Source organism: Elaeis guineensis, chromosome 13 (assembly GCF_000442705.2).
Source record: "Elaeis guineensis isolate ETL-2024a chromosome 13, EG11, whole genome shotgun sequence".
Lineage (NCBI taxonomy): Eukaryota > Viridiplantae > Streptophyta > Magnoliopsida > Arecales > Arecaceae > Elaeis > Elaeis guineensis.
In genome coordinates this window covers 2,978,971-2,986,099 of record NC_026005.2, presented here as the reverse complement: position 1 = coordinate 2,986,099, position 7,129 = coordinate 2,978,971, and positions in this window count along the sequence as shown.

The window sequence follows — 7,129 nt, the reverse complement described above, 5'->3', positions numbered from 1 at the left end:
TCTCTTGGGCCCGGCTCTCTCTGGGTTACGCGTCGTCCCACCGATACCGACTTAAATTAATTAAAAATTATTATATAAAATTGAAGATATTAATCGGGGATTGGTGTGCTGGGCCGGCCTGAACCTGGCTGGGCCTCTCAGGCCCATCTCCGTCTGTCATGACTGAAGGTTCTTTTGATTGGTATTTACTAGAAACTAGATTAAAAGAAAAAAAGAAAGCAATGTGGTGAGTAATTATTATATTTTTTTAATCCAAATGTGTGGATTCAGTGAGAAATTATTGATTAGATTAGTTTTTTTAAAACTTCTACAACAGGTTGTTTTGATGAATGAGAAGGTCAAAGGTTAAACAAAACATCGTACTTTCTACTTACTAGCATAATGTTACTAATGGTATCAATTAAAGATGCAAATATAAATTTACTAATTGATGGAGGTGAAGTAGTTTTGCTCTAGACAAATACAAGTTGAAGCGGTAAATGGAAGTGAGATCAGGTGTATGACAAGATGTAGTTCTCTTTTACTGCTTAGCATTTGCTAGCAGCCTTGTATAGCATCTGAGAGGCGCACCATTAAGTTGGGGCAACTAATGAACCACCGTATCTTCCACCTCAAAGTAAATTCAACATTTAATAAATACTTTTCTTGATAAATGGAGGTACAACAAAAATAATTCAATATTGATTAAATTATGATCTAGTTTTTTATAAAATTTGTTCTTTTTTGCTTGTCGGATCCATCTAAAGTACAATAAATGACACTTGTTATTATTTCCGTTCGAACATCATTAAAATTTATTTTTATTTGGCACTTTATGCCATGCTAAATTAATGAAAACTCTTTTCAATAACTAATTATTCAGGTTATAAAAGGAATATAAAGAGATAGAGAAAACCATACCCACAATCATTAATTTTACTTCTAACAAGCCTCCTTTATTGTGTATTCTCCTTTTCAATAACTCATTGGACGGCCATAAGAATGTGCCAAGATGAGCTTTAGTCCCAGAAGAAAGTCCTACTTTTTCCTTATCCAACAAATTCTCTCAATTTTTCCTCCACCACTACCACTTGCTTCTCCCTTCTTGAAATCCATGGTTTCCTCTCTGCCATGGCCTCTTTACTTGCCTCATCTCCTCCTACTCCGATCTCACTACCACCTCCATGTGCCATGCTGTAATCATAACTTTGTCCAAAACTCTATTTTATGTAACTCTATGATCCACATGATCATACACCATCATTGTTTTTATATGTCCATCACCCTCTACCTTGACCTGCCATCTCTCCTTTGTGGTTTGCCCTTTGTCTCAATAACTATGTGCTTATCCTCCTCCTAAAATCTTATGCTTCTCTAATTATCCAAAAAGGATGAGTCTAGAGAAGACCTCTTGCTCCAAATTGACATGATCCAGTTAGGATTTCTAACTAAATTAGAAAAGGGAAAAAAGAAACGAAAAGGAGGAGATTCAAAATTTATGCAATTCTAGATTAAAAAATGTATAATGCTGGACTTTGATAAGGATATATATGATCTTAGTACTTCTAGTTAACTTAATTAGGCTCATGGTTCATTTGGGATATAACAAATGACAAATTATAACTTTATTTGCACAAATTTGAAATAGGGATAAGAGAGGTTTAATATTCAATATTAGCAAAATATTGGGTGCAAAAATCCTTTTCATAACTCAAAGCCGATCTTTATTCTATTAAAAGTTTAAAAATAAAAATCTCCGAGATGAATGTGGTGTTTCCTTAGTTTGTTGTTTGAAAACTTCACTATCATGCTCTATTTAATTTTTTTACTTTTATTTTTTTAAAATCAGATAATCTAATGTAATTTATTAAGATCTACAGGAAGTCTCTCTCATTTTTAAAAGTGTCAGAAAATAATTCAATTTTTTTAACTTTTGGATACCTAAACAACTTGAAACACAAGATAAAGATGAAATAATAGCTTCTAGCTCTTGGTACTAAAACATCTTTAGGATACCTACTTCTTAATCAGTTACATTATTAAAAGAGATAAAACTATATCAAAGCCAACTTTGCATTAATTTAAGTTCACATGTTCAGTAAACCTTCGAAAGTTTCCTTCATTTGTTTTTTTTAATAATATCAACTCCAAAATATGTTTGTTAGTTACCAAATTCAGTATATAAATAGGTTCCAACATTTTTCTGCTCCTAATTATTTTATGGGCAAATAAAAAAATTGGCAACCTAAATTTTAGATGGAAGTAAGAAATTTTGGCATTGGTCTACATCTATATACTTTAGTTCAAACATTTTATTAATTTACTTAAGACTTTATGAGATTTAGCGAAAAAACTTCTACTAAACAATGTGTTATCTGTGCCCTCCTAGAGCTTTATTTGAGTTCTTTTATATTTTCTTGTGTTTACTTTTTTTTTTTTGTTCGTATGTTACCAAAAAACAATATGTTATAATATTGCCAAATATATAAAGTATTAATGATAATTATTTTGTTAGTAAATTTGTTATCATTGCATCAATACTAATATTCTTAGGCTAGTTTGGTACTTTTTGTAGTCTAGTATTTACTATTAGTTCTAAATATTTATCTTTCATTTCAAAAGTGATAAAAGGAAAAATTAATATCGCAATGGTTCAATATAAAGAAAATTGTGAAGATCATTACACTGAAGACTAATCAGACATATTAATAGGTACTAGATATACCATCACTTTTATAATGTGATCAAAATCTAAATACTAAAATGATGAAGAGAATTTAGCTTTTCTCATTTTTATTTCCTTCTTTTACTATTACAATGCTAACTTGCTAGACTGACATCCCTAATCAGTAGCATGAGTTCTAATTCTTTAATCATCTGTTGGATTCTAGTTATCAATCTCTTGTCATTAAATTTTAATGTGACAGGCCCAAAAAAACTTTTCATAAAATGAAAAAAAAATACTTTCATTCAAAGAGAAGCGATTGAAAGTGATAGAGAAAAAGAATTGAGGTTGTCTCCATGTCATGTTTACCAAGATTGCTTGGTTCACTTTGGGTATCTTGGAGAGAAATGAACAAGCAATAGGGTGCTCCACAAAAGAGGAGGAGGATGAGAAAGGAAGGAGAAGAGGGGAATAGAAAATAAGTTAAAGTAATGAAGTGACTTAGAGAATGGTCACTATGTCTAAGTAATCTTTCTTTATATATGCTCGAATTGCCTTAAGGGGATTAGTTTACGTAAGAAAGCCTTAGATTTGGTGAGATCTATGATCAAAATGACTCTCTAATAATTTGGAAGTAACAATTAGTTGGCATGGCTCAAAAGCTACATTTAGATCATTTATTTAAAAAAATGAATAGGCACATAAAAGAGCAAGATAGAGAGACCACAACAAACCTTTATCAAATTCCAACTCTCATGTTTTGATAAATGTTTCATATTTCATGTCTTTAACTCCTTATATATCTACTCTTGTATTACATAGTGCCTAGCATTAAGATACTTGAATGAACCAAAAAAATACTAATCACTATCCTTATTCTATTAGGTTAGATCATACAGAGTAAAATAAATTAGACTCTTTTTGAAGAACCATAACTTTAAATGTCATTATTAATAAATTAAACTCTCTTTCTTTATTTATTGCTATTTTGTCAAAATGACATGATGGAAGATGCTTATCATTCTCAAGGAGCTAGTTATATAAAAATTTTCTATATTATAGGTGTGACTAAGGCTTAATTACTTTAAAATTTTAAACCTTTTGGGATATTTTCATTTTTATCCTGAACTTCAATTCATTGCAATCAAATTATCTAATTTTTAAAATGTTGTAATTACTTCCTTGCCTATCAACTTATTTAATGATCATGGCACAAATGGTCACATGATATTATGTAATGCTAATGGATGCTGATGTGATATGAAATTAGCTGATGTGTACTCCTTCTCCTTTCCTCCTCTTAGTGTTTTTGTTTTCATTTTCCTCTTCCACCACATCCTATATCACCGTAGGCACCTCCACCCTATGCCACTACAAGCTCCAAACCTTCTACCTACCATCGCAACCAAGACTACATCCGCCACTGCCATCGCCACCACCACCCTCTTCAGATCTTGGTAGATTTTTCATATCTTATGGATTTTGATGTCCGCCATTTTTAAAAAATTTGCAAAGAATACTATTTATAGGATTATTAAAGGTTGTACTCTTTTTTCTCTTCTTTTTGCTTTTCTGTCTCTCCTAATTCATCTTCTATAATTTAATTAGAGCATGTAGAAGGACTTTAAGATGCAGAGAGTAATAGATTTATAGTTCAATTATTATTTGCCAAGCCTTGTGTGCTTTTAAATTTTATCAAATCTACCCTTTTTGTTCTTGTAATCTATCCTTTTGACTTCTGAAAGTTATTTTTTTGATCAGAATAGGAGGTAGAAAGATGCTGCCCATGTTTGTTCTCCAAACAGCATCAAAATAAACAAGTTACAAAAATTAGATGCATACAAAATAATAGCAAATAGAGTCTATGCCCTTCCAGACTTATGAAAATTGTGTTAAGGATAAATACTGGCTTTAGAGTTTTGTTTGCCATTCTCCATTGATAGATCACAAGGCACTAAAAGACCATCTAGCTTGAAGCAGAGTTTATTTCTATCTTTTATATTTTATGTAGGTTAAGCTTTATAGGGCTTTGGCCCTATTTTTGATCTTCTTTTGTGCTATAGATTTAGTGGATGAATTTAAATTATTTTTCAGATTTATAATTTTTCTTCTTTTTTTTCAAAATTTCTATCATCTTACGGTAGTCAAGTAAAATCAAAATCCCACCATTGCCATTGTACCTTCTTTGACATTTATCTTTTCAAAATTGAAATTTTTATTTGAAGACTCCAATGACCACAAAGATTAAACTAGCTAGAACATCTAATGCCCAAATCCATTTCAAAAATTCTTTGCAAATTTTATGCTATATCAATGGTGGTGGCGGCAGTGGGTAGGGGAGGTAGTGGCGGCAAGTGATGGCGGTGTGTGTGGTGGCAATGGTGGAATAGTTTTGGTGCTAGTGGTTGGCATGGCACACAGTTTTAAGCTAGTGGTGATGTAAGTGGAAGTGCCAGTGGTAGAAGAGAGAAATGAGAAGCAAAAATCCTAAGAGGAGGAAATTCATTATAAAAAAATTGAGTATTAGCGACGGCTAATTGTCATCACTAATAGTTAGTTTGTCGTCACTAATGCCAAGCCGTCGCTAAAAATCTGATAGAAATACCTTAATCGTTAATTATCGATAATTAGTAATGGCATGCCATCGCTAATAATTTTTTAATTTTTTAATCAAAATTTAAAAAAAAATATTAGTGATGACCAAGCCATCGCTAATGCCATTGCTAATAATTTTTTATTTTTTTAATTAAAATTTTAAAAAAAATTATTAGCAACGACAGTGCCGTCACTAATACTGTTGTTAATAGTTTTTATTTTTTTTAAAAAAAATATAATTAAATATTTTAAAACCTATTTTATAATTATTTTTTAAAATTATTATAAATAAAATAATAATTATTTAACATAATTATAAGTAAAAAATTAATTATATTATATTAAAAATATAAATTATATAATTTTATAAATTTACTTTATAAGTTTAAAAATTACATACATATAAAAAAATAAATTGTATATCGATATAGCATCTCCGTGAGTGAGCATCTTAATAAATTAAAATTTAAAAAATAGATATAAGAAAAAAATATACTAAAAAAATTATGTATAGGCATACAATCAAGATAATAAAATGGCACTAAGTGACATAAATCAATTAGGATGATTATTAAAAGTATAACATGGTTTCAACATGTAAAAAAAAAAAAGCAAATCATTAGATGCCAGCATTAACAGAGATGGAGATTTTAATGACTTGCTATCTCATGCATACTTTTGATGCAATAAATAAAAAATAAAAAAATAAAAAATAACATATATATAAATTGATGCTCAACACATCATTACTAATTGTTCCACATCATCCAATGTTAATACCTAAAATTAATGAAATATGAAATTAACATGAATATTTGAGGAGTAAAGTTTATCCTTTCTAAGGTCATCAAGATTGGCATGGACAACAATAGCATTTCCAATAATGAAATTTGGTCCACTGAGAGAAATCTGTAAAAAAGAATAAACATGAAAGAGTTTAAAAGGTAGAAAGAATAATATCTCATTAAAAATATATTAAATATAAGAAAAAAAATAAATAACATGCTTGTCAACAATGCTAAAATTAACAGTTCCTAAAATATCAAATCAAAACTATATAAATATTTAGTATTTCAGTAACCAGCTATGCATAATACTTCAGTAAATCTGCTTAAGCATAAATAAAACATCACTTCTAATATCAAGTTGTTATTTTTAAATATTATAAAAACAACAATGCGGCATCATAAACTAGCCATGACAAATAGATTATACCATCTTTACTAGCAGTCACATTTTCAAGATCACCAGCATGGCGGTTCTCATCTTTAGGGGTCCCATATTCCTACCCAGCATGATTAAAATGTGGCTTTGCATTTGAAAAGAACATTAGAATAACCTATAAATCAAGCACTTCAATCAGACAATGTTGAATCTCAAAACAAGAGCTCGCTACCAGTAGACATGCAATTATTGGTGGTGTCATCAAGAGCGTAAACATGGAATCCATGAAGGCCTTGAGCCCAGAGATGTTTGCAATTATCTTAGTAGGATCGCGATCAGAGCTCGGAGAGAGCTCGCTATCAGTAGACATGCAATCATTGGTGGTGTTATCAAGAGCGTGAACATGGAATGCATGAAGGCCTTGAGCCCAGAATGTTTGCAATTACCTTAGTCGGATCGCGGTCGGAGCTCGGAGAGAGCTCGCTATCAGTAGACATGCAATCATTGGTGGTGTCATCAAGAGCATGAACATGGAATCCGTGAAGGCCTTGAGCCCAGAGATGTTTGCAATTACCTTAGTAGGATCGCGGTCGGAGCTTGGGGAGGCGGGAGGTAGCTGGGAGCTTGAGAGGTGGGAGGCTGTCGAGGGGCCTCAAGAGGTGGGAGGCAACCGAGGGCTCACGATGGGGGTTCGGAGAGGTGGGAGGCAGTCGGGGGCTCGAGGAA